This window comes from Asparagus officinalis, chromosome 7, assembly GCF_001876935.1.
Source record: "Asparagus officinalis chromosome 7, Aspof.V1, whole genome shotgun sequence".
Classification (NCBI taxonomy): Eukaryota; Viridiplantae; Streptophyta; class Magnoliopsida; order Asparagales; family Asparagaceae; genus Asparagus; species Asparagus officinalis.
Genome location: NC_033800.1, coordinates 131,186,308 through 131,202,177, shown reverse-complemented (window position 1 = coordinate 131,202,177; position 15,870 = coordinate 131,186,308). Strand labels below are relative to the sequence as shown.

Below are 15,870 nucleotides of genomic sequence, written 5' to 3'. Positions count from 1 at the left end.
ATTGCACCCATTATGATTTTACACAACAAATGACTCAACGAGAAAACCTTGATTACGCGGGAAGAGTGGAAGTCACGGAGAGATCAATTTCATATGAATGTGGATTGAATATTGTAATCGACATCCTAAAGGAGTCACGTATGAACACCTTTTTGAGATTTATATGTAATGTTCGTAATGTGCTATGTTATGCAATTTAAACTTTGTTATGATTTGTAGGATATTTGAACATTTCAACATGTATGCAATGTGGTATGTAGTGTTGCTTTATGTAGAATTTAAACTTGTGATTTGTATGATTTGCGGGATCAATTGTTCTGTTTTTTTCTATAGAGAAGTTCAGTGAGATGACTTGGTTTACTTTGTGAAAGAACATGTGGTATGTAGTATTGCTATTATTCAATCTTTGGTTTACTTTGTAGTTCTAGATCATTTCAACATGTTTTGTAAAATTTATATATTTTTTTGCCTAATTGTAATAATTGATGATAATTGTTTTTTTTTTACAATGTTTTCGCAAGCAGGGATGGAGAATCAAAATGGCTCATTTCGTCCGAAATTTTATTCTCAAAATAGAGATAGTCAAGAGAGTCAAGGAGAGTAGAAATTCAAATGCAGCACTTCATGATAATAGCCTACAGAAAGGAATACCCCAATTCCAATCTCATTTGGGTCTTTCCAAACTTCCAACAACTGGATATGGTTCTTTCCAAAATCCTATGTCAGGTATGATGCCTCCTCCTTATGCTGTTGTGGACCATGGATGCAATTTTTAAATTGGTACACCCAATGCCACAAATGAGATCACAAAGTTCACCCATGAGTGGAACGCCAAGATCATTATCATTTGAACTCCCCTCATCGGAAGCTAGTGGTGGGTCTAAGAGGGTAGCTCGTGAACAAGATGAGGAAGTTCGTCACCTTCGAAAAAACTTAATCAAACTGTGAAAGTGAAGAAGCTGGAAACATCATGTGGTGATGATGAGCTTGATGATTTCCTCATTCCTTTCTTGGCCGCAATGAAGCTAGGAATGGTGGAAAGTGTGACAAGGAGTATGCGGTCTAGGCGCATTTCAAATAATGCGGCTAAAGCATGTTAGTACTGAAAAATTCCTATCAGTATTTACCAAGGACCAATGTGGGAAACCACTATAGAACCTCTTCGGAAATCGTTATTCTTAGACATGCGAAAATGTCATGAAATTCAGTGCGCCGGTTGCGGATGAAGCAAACAAAAACAAAAACACTTGATCCAAAGTGTATTATAGCACATGGGCAAGGTAATAATTTTCTTAATTTTCTGCTTTTAGATTTATTTTATATTGTTTTGCTCACTTACATGATTTGATCGCCATTGAATAACATCATATACACATCAACACAAGCAATGTGTATCTGCCAGCTGCCCTCAGATACACACATAGTGTGTGGTATCCGCAGCTGCTACAGAAATACAAATTGGATGGTATCTTGCAGCTGCAGATTACACACAGGTGTCGTGTCTGCCAGCTTGCTGCATGCAGATACACACAGCGTTGTGTGTATCTGCAGCAGCTGCCAGATACACACACTGTGGTGTATCTCACCTGCCTGCACACCAGTTGAGTGTTATCATATGTTTTTGACTGAACATAGCGAATTAGTGTAAAGCTTTTCTTATATGTCCTATTGTTTTGTAAAAAATCCAAGACTCAAGCGACTACAGTGAACAATGCCTTTGGTAAGCCACTACGATGACTTGATCTAATTATCGCGAGATGATTTCGTAACTGGAGAGCTTTTAAAAGAATGCGTACGATACATTTTGAAGAGCTAGCCAATGACGGTAATGATCTTGACTTACCCAGTTGAGAATGATAGCTCTCATATTCAAGTTTGTGATCCATCCAGTCCGGAGGCGTGCAGAAGCTAACAAGATGAAAAATGTAAAAACTAAATGTTAGAATTGACAAATCATTCACGTGCAAAACAAACGTCGTCTTTGTACGAAATGGAGGTTCTGAGAGAGACAAGTTTTCTTGCAGCAAAGTGGTATGAGAATTGTCCGACAATTAAAGAGGGCAATCAACACTATAGTGCAAAATTGGCCGAGAGCATATATTCTCTTCATGAATTCCCACAACATGTATTGGATCATGCGCTCGATCATCTATATGATAATGAAAAGCAAGCTAGACTATTCATAGTGAAGCCATTGGAATCTCAAGTGGCTTGGATGAAAGACCATGTCTTGAAGTATCGCTTGGACAACAATAGAAATGTTAGAGATGATATTGATGAGGATTCAAGCTAGGGATGAGTTATTTTGGATAGAAGATATTACCTTTTGTTGAATATTTGGGTGAATTTGAACTTTAATGTAGGTTTTGATTTATTTTACTTTCTTTTATTGTGGGTTGGATGACTAAACTTTATTTTTGGTTGTGATGTTGTGGGTTGGATGTGTTATTTTGGATAGAAGAAAATACCTTTTGTTGAATATTTGGGTGAATTTAAACTTTAATGTAGGCTTTGATTTATTTTACTTGTTTTTGTTGTTGGTTGGATGACTAAACTTTATTTTTGGTTGTGATGTTGTGGGTTGTATGAGTTATTTTGCATAAAAGATGATACATTTTGTTGAATATTTGGGTGAATTTGAACTTTAATGTAGGCTTTGATTTATTTTACTTGCTTTTGTTGTGGGTTGGATGGCTAAACTTTATTTTTGGTTGTGATGTTGTGGGTTGGATGAGTTATTTTGGATAGAAAAAAAAAATACATTTTGTTGAATATTTGGGTGAATTTGAACTTTAATGTAGGCTTTGATTTATTTTACTTGCTTTTGTTGTGGGTTGGATGACTAAACTTTATTTTTAGTTGTGATGTTGTGGGTTGGATGAGTTATTTTGGAAAAAAAAAATTTGATGTCAAATGAGTGACATCCTTGCTAGTTGTCGTGATGAGAAGATATGACTTTCTCCTTTAATTTTCAAAAATGGTTAATTGTGGATAGACATCTTGTACTATCGCCCATTTGCAAATAGACTCCGTCATTGAACCTTTTTTGTTCAACATGTTTATTTTTAAAAATCAATAGTTTGTTAATTTATTGGATTAAAGAACTTCTTAATAGAATATATTGATCATAACAATTTGTTGTTTGTTTGTTTTTATTTTGGGTTTTTTCTCTTTTTAGAGAGGTAACTTTACCTATGGTAACATGATCATTTGAGTAGGGACCACACAATAACCACTTTTTAAAGTTTCAATTTGCAAACCAAACAAGTGTTTTATGATTCCAATGGATTCAAAAACAAACAATGAAAAGTAAAAAAGTGAAAGTGATGAGGTGGACAACAACTTTCCAAGTTGCGTCATAAATACACAATTTTACCAACAGGAACCAAACGGCCCCTGAGGGTGGGATGTGATTAGGAGAATAAGTGTGATTAGACAATTGAGATGCTTGAAAAAAACTGATGATATGCTAGGTCTTGCCAGCTGAGGTGTGAAAGTAAGCGCAAAAGTCCCGAAAGCCATCTAAATACAGTAAAGTGAATCGTGGAAAACCCTTAAGAGAGTAAAACCACGAGATTGAAAATAATGTACTGTCACCACCAAATTACAATATTTTGCACTAATAAAGACAATGAAACTCTCTTTCTCACAATACCTTTAAATCCGATTATACTAAACTCTGATTATAAGAATATTATGTCTCTTACTAAAAAACACAAGTATATTCTTACTAAAAAACACGAGAATCGGTTGTCTTATTTATAGGCACCCTAACTTACCCACCAACTTCACTTCTAAGAAAACTACTAAGACTTTGCAAAGCCATTCAGAACTCTCTAAAGTGCTCAGGTGTACAATGTCTGAAAATATCAGATTAATGCAATCCTATTATGTGGATAAATTGGTTAGTGACCCGATAAGAACTCTCTGCGAGAGAAAAAAAAATTAGAAATAAAAATTCACTCAGATGATCTATCCACAACAATAAAGGGGTCTACTCGCAATTGGGCGATGGTATGGAGAGACTATTCAACGTTACCAGAAGTTGGAACTACTTATATCCTTCTGAAGCAATTCCCAAGTTTGCAGGACTCAAAATGTCATCCGAATTAAAAACCCTTTTCTTCTTACTACTCCTCCTCAAATGTACAATCTCAACTCCGCCTTCAGAATCCTTCATCTTTAACGGATTCACCGACGCCAACCTAAAACTCGGTGGAATCGCCTCCATCACCTCTGACGGCCTACTCAAGCTCACCAACGCCACAGCGTATATGAAAGGCCACGCTTTCCATCCAAGCCCACTTCACTTCAAATCTCCCGCCGGCAAAACCCTCTCCTTCTCCACAACATTCGTGTTCGCTTTTTTAACCAAGAATTTGGGCGGCCACGGCATCGCCTTCGTGATCTCCCCGACGACGAACCTCTCCTCTGCTCTTCCGGTCCAGTACTTAGGCCTGTTCAATACGAACAACATTGGCATTGCAAGTAATCACGTATTTGCTGTTGAGCTCGACACAATACTTAGCTCTGAGTTCAATGATATTAGCGAGAATCATGTTTGCATCGATGTAAACAGTTTGGTGTCTAGTAAGTCTTATGACGCTGGTTACTACGACGATAAAACCAGCGTTTTCAACTACTTGACGCTGTAGAGTGGCCAGCCTATGCAGTTGTGGGTAGATTTCGAGGGCGAAGAAATGGAACTAAACGTTACATTATCTCCAATCCGAATGCCTAAGCCTAATAAACCCCTCCTGTCGATGAAAATTGATCTTTATAGCTTAATGCTCGATTCGATGTATGTTGGTTTCTCTTCAGCGACAGGGCTAATTAACACAACCGATCATTGTGTTCTCGGATGGAGCTTCAAGATGAACGGAGAGTCTGAAAAGCTCGATTACGATAAGCTTCCTCAGCTTCCTCGTAACAAAAATAAAGACGGCGTGAATGTCTTAGCAATATGGCTGCCTATCGCTTCTACCTCTTCTATGTTATTCATCATTATCGCGGTCTATCTTATTTTAGCAATATGGCTGCCTATCGCTTCTACCTCTTCTATGTTATTCATCATTATCGCGGTCTATCTTATTGTTCGAAGAAGGAGAAAATATGCTGAATTACTCGAAGATTGGGAGATTCAATATGGACCTCACCGGTTCTCATATAAAGACCTTTTTCGAGCAACGAAAGGATTCAAAGAGAGAGAGTTACTGGGGGCCGGAGGATTCGGTAGAGTCTACAAAGGGGTGTTATCTCCTTCAATGATTGAGGTTGCAGTTAAGAGAGTCTCATGATTCAAGGCAAGGTATGAAAGAGTTCATCGCCGAAATTGTCAGCATCGGCCAGCTTCGCCATCGAAATCTCGTACAACTGTTAGGCTATTGTCGACGGAAAGGGGAACTTCTCTTAGTGTACGACTTCATGCCTAATGGTAGCCTGGACAAATTCTTATACGATGAACGAATGTCGACTCTCCATTGGGCTCAAAGGTTTTAATATATTCTCCTCAATATCTTATCTTCTATATTAGATACAAATATAAAGTTAGGAGTTTTACTCTATATAAAGTAAAACTTGTTGTGCGTAGCGGAAATTTCGGCAGAGTTTCTGGTGCACAATAAGAGAGAAAGATCAATAAAAATTCTCGTCTCACCAAGGAAACAAGAATCTGAAGCGAATATCTCAACAAAGTGGGATATCAGCTCTTTCTCTCATCAGTTTTAGGACTGACTTGTCGAGGGAACCTAATAAACTATTACAATAGCCACAAACAGCAAATCACACAAGTTTTATGTGGTTCGACAAACTGCCTACATCCACGGGGCAAGGAGGGGGGATCTACTATTAGAGAGAAAAAGAATACAAATGGGTTTACAACTCTCACAAATTAAACCCTCAAATAGGCTCCTTGCTTTTCTTTTCAAGAAAAGGTCAGCCTCCAAACTTTTATCTCTCTGCACGAAGCTCTGCACCTTTGCACGCCGCCTCTGCCAAAAACCTCTGCAGCGAACCCTCTTTGCACGCCGCACCCCCTCTGATCTTGCACCAACCATTCACGAAACCCTAGGATTGTTATTTATAGGTTGCTGTATCGGGATAGGCCTGTACGAGAGATTCCCTGATCTCTTCACGTTCACGTGTTCCCTGATCCCTGATCTCTTCACTCTTAAATGTGGTGGCCCCCACTTGCCGCTCTTGACGTGTTGTCCAGCGAAAACCAGCGGTGAAGAGATTTCACCCTATCTCTTCACGTGTCCAGCAGCGTAAAGTTTTGAGAACGTCACGTGGGTGGGCCCCATGTACGTCACATTCACAGGTTCACGTGTTCTCATCATTTCACGCGGAAAAGGAAGCACTGTGGCCCCCACTTCACAAAACTCCGATAAAATTAAGTAGATATGTGTTAGGATATGTGGAGCCTAACTATCAGACTTGCCCTATATCTCATATTGAAGAGGAAACATGAGAATTGAAAGGAACAGGAACGATGGTGAAGAAATTCAAGCAAAACGACGAAGGAGTTAGTTTGGCACTCTGGACTTTTGGCGGTCGACCGCGACAGCATGTGCGGTCGACCGCGAGACCCTGTAGGATATTTTGAGTCACTGTCATTGTGTGCGGTCGACCGCGACTGTCTCTGCGGTCGACCGCGACTCAGATTCGGGTCTAGGTCTGTTTTCTGACCCGTTTGAGTTTCTTGTTTGTAATACCCTTATGATATAAAAGGGGCGATTAGGGCAACTTGTAAAAAAAGATAAAAAAAAGTGGAATTTTCTCCTGCGGCGGTCGTGGACGTAGCTTCTCACATCGAGAAGTGAACCAAGTAAATTATGTGTATTTTCTATGATTGTTTTTCCCTCTTTTCTCTCTCATCTCTATTTCCAAATCGCATCGGGGGATTGTAAATCCCTAACAACTGGTATCAGACCAAGGTCCAGCGCAGGCGATTTGAGGTCAGAGACATGGGATCTGAGAAGGAGACGTCCAAGATCAAGAAGTTTGATGGGACAAACTTTGGGTTTTGGAAGATACAGATGGAAGACTACATCTATCAAAAGGATCTATATCTGCCATTAGGAGAGAAGCCGGTGGATATGAAGGATGCAGAATGGAAGCTATTAGATCGGAAGGCCCTTGGAGCAATCAGGTTAACCCTGTCCAAATCTATAGCTTTCAATATCAAGAATCAGAATATGACGGCGGATCTCATGGCTGCGTTGTCTAGTATGTATGAACAACCCTCTGCGGCGAATAAGGTACATCTCATAAAGAAGCTGTTTAATTTGAGGAGTATGAACAACCCTCTGCGGCGAATAAGGTACATCTCATAAAGAAGCTGTTTAATTTGAGGATGTCCGAAAGCCAAAAATTCAAGGAACACCTATAAGGTACATCTCATAAAGAAGCTGTTTAATTTGAGGATGTCCGAAAGCCAAAAATTCAAGGAACACCTGAATGAGTTTAATGAAATTACGGATCAACTAAACTCCGTCAATATTAAATTTGATGATGAAATTCAAGCCCTGTTAATACTTGGTCAGTTGCCTGATAGTTTGAAGGGACCGTTATTTCAATTAGCGGATCATGTGAAAAATCAAAACTGAAGTTTTCAGAAGTGGTAGACATGGTTATGACCGAGGAGATTAGAAGGGAAGAAGAAGGAATTTCTAATTCAGGGTCGTTATTGAATCTTGAGGGCAGAGGCAGAAACAGAAAAAGAAATAGAGGGAACAACCGTGGAAGATATAATTCGAGGAACGGCAGGTCAAGGTACAGAAATCGCAAGAGTAAGAAAGAGATTGACTGCTGGAATTATGGTAAGTTTGGACACTATGAGAATCAGTGCAAAAAACCCAAGAAATACAAGGAGAGCAAGACCGAAGCAAACGTCATCTCAGGAGAATCAGATGATGCCCCTTATTTGCTTATTGGAGAGCAAGACAGAATCATAGATGCTGGATTCAGGAGCTTTGTTTCATGCAACCTCAAATAGAGATTTATTTGAGAACTATACTTCAGGAAACTTGGAAAAAGTCTACATTGGCGATGATCAACTGTGTGATGTAGATGGGTCCATATGGAAGCTAAATGATGTTAGACATGTTTCTAGCTTGAGGAAGAATCTGATCTCCATAGGTCAGTTGGCAAAAGAGGGATATACATCAACCTTCGCATGTGATACGTGGAAGGTAACCAAGGGGTCTATGTTTGTAGCCCGTGGTTTGAAAATTGGATCTCTCTACATGACAACAGATGCACGTGGAACCATTGCAGTGGTTGAGAGCAAGGAAGATCCAAATTTGTGGCACCAAAGGCTTGGTCACATGAGTAGTAAAGGCCTGAAGGTTATGCAATCGAATGGAAAGCTACCGGGTTTGAGGTCAGCTGATCTTGACTTATGTGAAAGTTGCATCTTCAGGAAGCAGAAGAGAATAAGTTTTAAAAGAGTTGGTAGAACACCGAAGGAAAAGAATCTTGAGCTAGTCCACACAGATGTGTGGGTTCCAGCATCAGTACAATCCATTGGTGGAAGGTTGTACTTTGTAACCTTTATAAATGATCACTCGAGGAAGACTTGGGTCTATTTCATGAAACACAAATCAGAAGTGTTTGAAATCTTCAAAAGGTGGAAGGCTATGGTAGAGAATGAAACAGGTTTGTAGATCAAGAAGCTTCGATTAGACAATGGTGGTGAATATGAAGACTCAGAGTTCAAGAAGTTCTGTTATGCAAGTGGCATTAGACTGAAGAGAACAATGCTAGGTACACCACAACAGAACGACATAGCAATACAGATGAACAGGACATTGACAGAGAGAGCCAGAAGTATGCGTCTACAGGCAGGACTCCCAAAATAATTCTGGGCAGAAGCAGTCAACACAACCGCCTACTTAATCAAACGAGGACCATTAGTGCCTTTGGAGCACAGAATACTTGAAGAAGTATGGAGTGGAAAGCAGGTAAACCTTTCTCATCTAAGAGTCTTTGGTTGTGTTTCATATATTCATTTGAGTGATCATGTTAGAAACAAACTTGACTCTAAGTCCCTAAAGTGCTATTTTATTGGCTACGGTGATGATGAGTTTGACTATAAGTTCTGGAATGAGCAGAACAAGAAATTCATCAAAAGTGGGGATGTTATCTTCAATGAAGCAGTCCTCTACAAAGATCGAGATGTTGTGCAGTCCACTAATTTAGTGCAGCCTGGGTCTACGTACTTTGAGCCATATGATGTTCTAGATGGAAGCAATCTTGAAGCCAGTTCCGATGAGGAAGCAGCAGATGAGGCTGAAGAAGAGATGATGGAGGAAACTACTTCAGAGATGACAAATAAAGATACAGAGCCTAATTCACCCATCAGAGAGTTGACGCGGTCAGCAAGAGTTCCAAAGCCAAATCCAAAGTATCCATCACTACAGCCCAGAGCTCATTTGAATTACTTACTATTGAGTGACGGTGGAGAGCTAGAAAGCTATGATGAAGATTGTTCGAGTAGATGATGCAAGCAAGTGGGAGCTTGCTATGAAGGATAAAATAAGGTTCTTAAATTCTAACAAAACATGGAAACTTGCAAACTTGCTAGTGGGAAAGAAAGCATTGAGTAACATATAGGTGTACAGAATCAAGGAGGAGCATGATGGTTCCAAGAGATACAAGACCAGATTGGTGGTCAAAGGATTTCAGCAGAAAGAAGGAGTTGACTACACAGAAATCTTCTCTCCTAGTCAAATTGACTACTATCAGATCAGTTCTGAGTATTGTTGTAGCTGAAGACCTACATCTCGAGCAGTTAGATGTGAAGACAACATTCCTCCACGGTTGAACTAGAGGAAGAAATATACATGTAGTAGCCAGAAGGGTTCACTCAGAAAGGCAAAGAAAAGATGGTACGCAGTTTGAAAAAGAGCTTGTATGGTCTGAAACAAGCTTCAAGGCAATGGTACAAAAAGTTTGATGCATTCATGCACAGAAACGGATACTCCAGATGCAATGCTGATCATTGTTGTTGTAGGCTGTCTAAAAATCACAAAAGATAGCTGATCCCCATCAAATACCGATGACGGAAGTTACAATCTGACGACTTCTAGAAGGCTACAACTGGAAGACTTTCACGTAGATCGCTGAAGGTTACAATATGACGATCTTCACGACAACTGATGGAAGCTCTAATCAATAGCCTTTACAATCAACATCGAGAGTTACAATCTGACGACTCATATTTTCAAGGAGCTAAGACGAAGATTACAAGATGACAGTCTTTACAACGCTCTAGTAAAAGAGACTACAAATTTACGGTCTCTTCATATTAAAACGCAGATATCTCTCAAACCGGAAGGAATTTGGCGAAACGGATGAAGCAAACCGAACCTTATGGGGTGGGTTTGGTCGGCTCCGTCTCGTTGAGATAGCCGATTTTCATATATAATTCGTCCAATTCCGACTTACGGTGGTTTGGTCGGCTCCGTCTCGTTGAGATAGCCGATTTTCATATATAATTCGTCCAATTCCGACTTACGGTTTGAAAGTTCTCGTTGAGATAGCCGATTTTCATATATAATTCGTCCAATTCCGACTTACGGTTTGAAAGTTATGACCTATTCTTCGTAGCAAGTTATGTTCTGAAGTCCGTCTACAAGACTAGACTTCGTCTGAACATTAGACTTAGGCTGAAGTTCGCCAAGCTCGCCTAAGGCTCGCCTCTGCATTACAGAGTCAAAACCCAGAGTTTGTGGACTTAAAACGCAGAGTTCGAGTCTGCGTCCAACGACAAAAACGCACAGTTCATGCGGAGCCCAACTCTGCATCCTAGGTCCAAAAACGCACAGTTCATGCGGAGCCTAACTCTGCGTCCCAGATCCAAAAACACACAGTTCATGCGGAGCCCAACTCTGCGTCCCAGGTCCAAAAACGCACAGTTCATGCAGAGCCCAACTCTGCGTCCAACGAGAAAAACGCACAGTGCATGTGGAGCCCAACTCTGCGTCCCAGGTCCAAAACGTAGAGTTCATCTCTGCGCAGCGCGACCTGTGCGTTTTCAGCCTAAAAAATGCCTAACTCTGCGTTTCAGGTCTAAAACGCAGAGTTCGAGTCCAGAACGCTATTTTTCAGCGTTTGACTCGTTCAAAGCACGAACTGAACAGGTTTAAAATCGTTTTCCCCATGAGTGAATGGTTACACCCCATTCAGTCCCACATAGGAGTAAATTAAGGGGGCGGTTACACCCCTTAATCCCCTATAAATAGGAGTAAACTCAACCGAGTTAGGGGCTGGACTTTTTCAAGAGAAAGTCATAAAAAGGAGATCGTCCTTCATCCAACTTCAACTTCAGCAAAAGGAGCTTTGGAGATCGGCAACAGGAGTTTCTTCGGCCTTGGCTTGTCAAACCGATTTTTGGTTAAATCAACTCTTTCATAGAGTTTCAAACTCGTACAGAGTTATCAATTTATCAAGAGTTCTAAAACTTGCTTTGCAAGTTCTCCACAGCGTCAAATCGTGAAGAGGAGATACTGTTCCAGCGAATCAAGATGTTCGGATCGTCAACGGAGAGCAAACTCGACGCGAGCATTCGAGGGAGGCACTCCATCGCCACCGTGAAGAACCCAGAATTAAACAAAGGGGAGAGTTCAAATTCATTCTCCTCTCTTTTGTAATCGGAATCCAATTGTAATTGAGATCGAGAGAATACAAATAAAATTTCTTTCATTTATTTTACTTCAAAATTTTCCAACAATCAGTTGTTTCTTCAAAAAGCTTGACACCAGTTACGTAATATTACTACTATACCTCGACGACATGCTAGTAGTCGATTTAGACATGGGTGAGATTAAGAAGCTGAAGAAGCAGTTGTTGATTGAGTTTGACATGAAGGACTTAGGTGCAGCGAAGCAGATTTTGGGGATGAAGATAAGCAGAGACAGGCTTTTGGGAACATTGTGGCTATCTCAGGCTGAATACATTAAAAGGGTGCTTGAGAGGTTTGGGATGAGTGGTGCTAAGGCCGTTAGCACACGTTTAGCTAGTCATTTTAGGTTGCCTAAGGAGTAGTGTCCAGTGACTGATGAGGAGAAAGACTACATGGCGAAGGTTCCATATGCTTCAGTCATTAGAAGCCTCATGTACGCCATGGTGTGTATAAGACCTGACATTGCCTATGCAGTGGCAGCTGTGAGTAGATTCATGTCAGATCCAGGAGAGCAGCACTGGGAAGCAGTAAAGTAGATTCTAAGGTACCTGCGAGGTACAATAGAAAATTGTTTATGCTTCAAGAGAGGCAAGTTGGTTCTGCAGTGATATGTTGATGCAGATTATGCTGGTGAAATAGATCAGAGGAGGAGCACTACGGGGTATGTGTTCACTTTGGGTAATACTGCCATCAGTTGGGTCTTTCAGTTGCAGAAGATCGTCCCTTTATCGACCACAGAGGCTGAATATGTTGCTGTGACAGAGGCAAGCAAGGAGATGATATGGTTGCAGGAGTTCTTGGAGGAGTTGGGACAGAAAAGTGAGAAGAGTGTCTTACACTGTGACAGCAAGAGCGCCATCCATTGGCAAAGAACCCAGCTTTTCATGCCAGGACCAAGCACATACAGGTTCGTTATCACTTAAGGTCAGCATTGGATGATGACATGTTAGAACTTGTGAAGATTCAAGGAAATAAGAATCCGGCTGATATGCTTACGAAGACTGTCACTACGGAGAAGCTGAAGTTGTGTTCAACTTCAGTTGGCCTCATTACTTGATGATATGGGAGGCCATCGTCGCAGGGAAAGGTGATAAAGATTGAAAGTTAGTTTCCAAGTGGGAGATTATTAGGATATGTGGAGCCTAACTATCAGATTTGCCCTATATCTCATATTGAAGAGGAAACATGAGAATTGAAAGGAACAGGAACGACGGTGAAGAAATTCAAGAAAAATGATGAAGGAGTCAGTTTGGTAGCTTCACGGTCAACCGCGAGTGGCTAGAGGGTCGACCGCGAACATGCACAAGGCTCAGGGTGCTCTCTAGACTTTTGACGGTCGACCGCGACAGCATGTGTGGTCGACCGCGCCAAGCCCTGTAATCAGGATTGGTCTCTAGACTTTTGGCAGTCGACCACGACAACATGTACGGTTAATCGCGAGACCCTGTAGGATATTTTGAGTCTCTGTCGTTGTGTGCGGTCGACCGCGACTATCTCTGCGGTCGACCGCGACTCAGATTCGGGTCTGGGTCTTTTTTTCAGACCCGTTTGAGTTTCTTATTTATAATACCCTTATGATATAAAAGGGGTGATTAGGGCAACTTGTAAAAAGAGACGAAAATAATAGAATTTTCTCCTTCGGCGGCCGTGGACGTAGCTTCTCACATCAAGAAGTGAACCGCGTAAATTCTGTGTGTTTTCTGTGATTGTTTTTCCCTCTTTTCTCTCTCATCTCTATTTCCAAATCGCATCGGGGGATTGTAAATCCCTAACAGTATGAGCACTTGTCCACCAACTTTTTTATCTCTTCATTATGCTTTGAGATTTGTGCTACACATCAAGGTTATCTTTGAGATTTGTGTCTTGATTTGTTTCGCATGGTAGCACAACTCTCAACACAAAATCGATGGATAAAAAAGTTGATAGATAAAGGGCTCCTATCCACTTAAGTTTATAGGAGCTTTACTAGATACACACACAATAATGCTAACTAGGCGACCACTTGCACACTACAATCACACTCAGAAGTTTGCGCTACTTTATGGATCACACACTTTTCCTTCCATATTTTTCTTTATTTCTAGCTTTTCTTTAGGACTTAATTTTTATATGAACTTACGAACTTGTGTAAATATATGTACTCATCTTCCTATCAATAATCAATATAAAGATTGTTCCCTTCGATCTTAATAGGTTCAAAATCATCAAAGGAGTAGCGTCCAGTCTCTTATACCTACACGAAGATTGGGAGAAAGTTGTAGTCCATAGAGACATCAAGGCGAGCAATGTGCTATTAGATAGCGAAATGAACGGAAGGCTAGGTGATTTTGGGCTCGCAAGATTGTACGATCATGGATCCGACCCGTCAACGACTCGCGTTGCAGGAACAATAGGCTATCTTGCGCCTGAGATTAATAGGAACGGCAAAGCGACCACTCTGACCGATGTTTATTCGTTCGGGGTTTTCGTACTTGAAGTGGTCTGTGGTAGGAGACCAGTTCAGCCTAGCGCCGAGAATGGGTTCATTCTGATGGAATATGTGATGGAAAACTGGAAACGAGGAGCGTTGATTGAGACAATGGATTCAAGATTAACGGCGGATGACTACAACGTCGATGAGGTTGAGTTGGCATTAAAACTTGGTTTGCTGTGCTCACATCCGACGGCGGGAGTGAGGCCGAACATGAGGCAAGTGATGCAGATTCTTGATGGAGGTGTTCGACTGCCGGAGATTACGCCGGATTGTTTGGGCGTTGGGAGTGTGGCCTTGCCGGCTGATTTGGGGTATGAGGATTATATGATGTCGTTTACTTCCATTTCCATGTCAGGAGGAGGCCGATGAATCCAGCGGGCATACTATCTTTTGTATATGAGTATTTCGTTAAGATAATATAAAGATATTGGATATAAATAAGGTCCTAAAAGCTCATGAATTTGTTGTTATTGTGATCATGCAAAGCATATGCATTATCAAAAAAAAGAGATAGGAATATACCAAGCCGAGATGCAGGATGGAGATTAGTTATAATCGGTTTTGGATCCTCAACGCTGTTGACAAAGGTATAGTATAGAGGTCATTACTTTTCCTCAGAACCGTCTATGTTAAAATGTAGTCTGTACAATAGCTCTTGTTTGAGTAATAACAAAATCTCATTTTAGTTGTAATAATTGTTTGAGATTAAATAGTACAGGTAAAAATAGGTATAAGACATGTACGAGGCGAAACTAAGCGAAAATCAGCTCAAATGTTGATTTTAGCCATCAAACCATCGATAGTAATTAGGGATCCATTGATGGTTGAAGACTCATTCATGGCTACAAGAACTGATTGATAAAATTTCAGAGATAAGATTTCAACTCATTGATGGATACAAGAATCCATCAAAGGAACCCATCGATGGTCATGAGCAACCATCTTGTCGGTTGATTGCATATTTGATATTTTAATTATAGTCGTTCATCGTTACTTTTAATCTCTAAGCTTTACCACATTTAGGATATCTCTTTTCTAATCTATTGAAGGTTACATAACATTGAAATTGACAGAGAAAAGATAGAGTTCTAGGGCTTTGGTTGAATAGAGATTATGGTTGAAGGTTTTGATCCTTGGAGCCATGAAAAACAATTTCTCGTCGCACACAACATCTACAGATCATTTCAATGAGGAGAGTTGCCCTTAGATCCATTATCCACATCATTCTTGATTTTGCTACACTTAAATTCATCAAAGGACGGTTTGTTTTATCGAAAGGGCAGTAAGATCTTTTTATATTGAACTTCATTGATATTGGTTTTTTAGACTTATTTTTTATGGTGTACTCAAGCCTGTATGAATTGAAAGTTTGCAATGTACTCACGCCGGGATGAATTGAGGAATTCAGTCTAACTAGAGCTAGGTAGTAGAGAGTTAGATTAAACTACTGGTTTCGGGTAGATTCCAGGGTATGGTCTTTGTAAGCCTATTGAATTGGGTTGTAATTCAGAAGAATTCTTGGCATTGTGAGGAAGCTCATTCATTAGAAGGAGGAGTGTACGTATGATTATTATCCGAGCCACTATAAAATCGAGCATGTCCTTTGTTGGTTGTTTTTCACTTTTATTTTATTTATTCTGCTACATATTCTATGTTATTTTGTGAAAAATAGTAGCAATCCTATTCCCCCTTCCCCCCTCTAGGCTTGCAT

The 15,870-nt window shown here is 40.4% G+C and overlaps 1 pseudogene; it reads left to right on the top strand.

The window, feature by feature from the left end:
* On the top strand, positions 3,764-14,793 carry LOC109848746 (annotated as a pseudogene).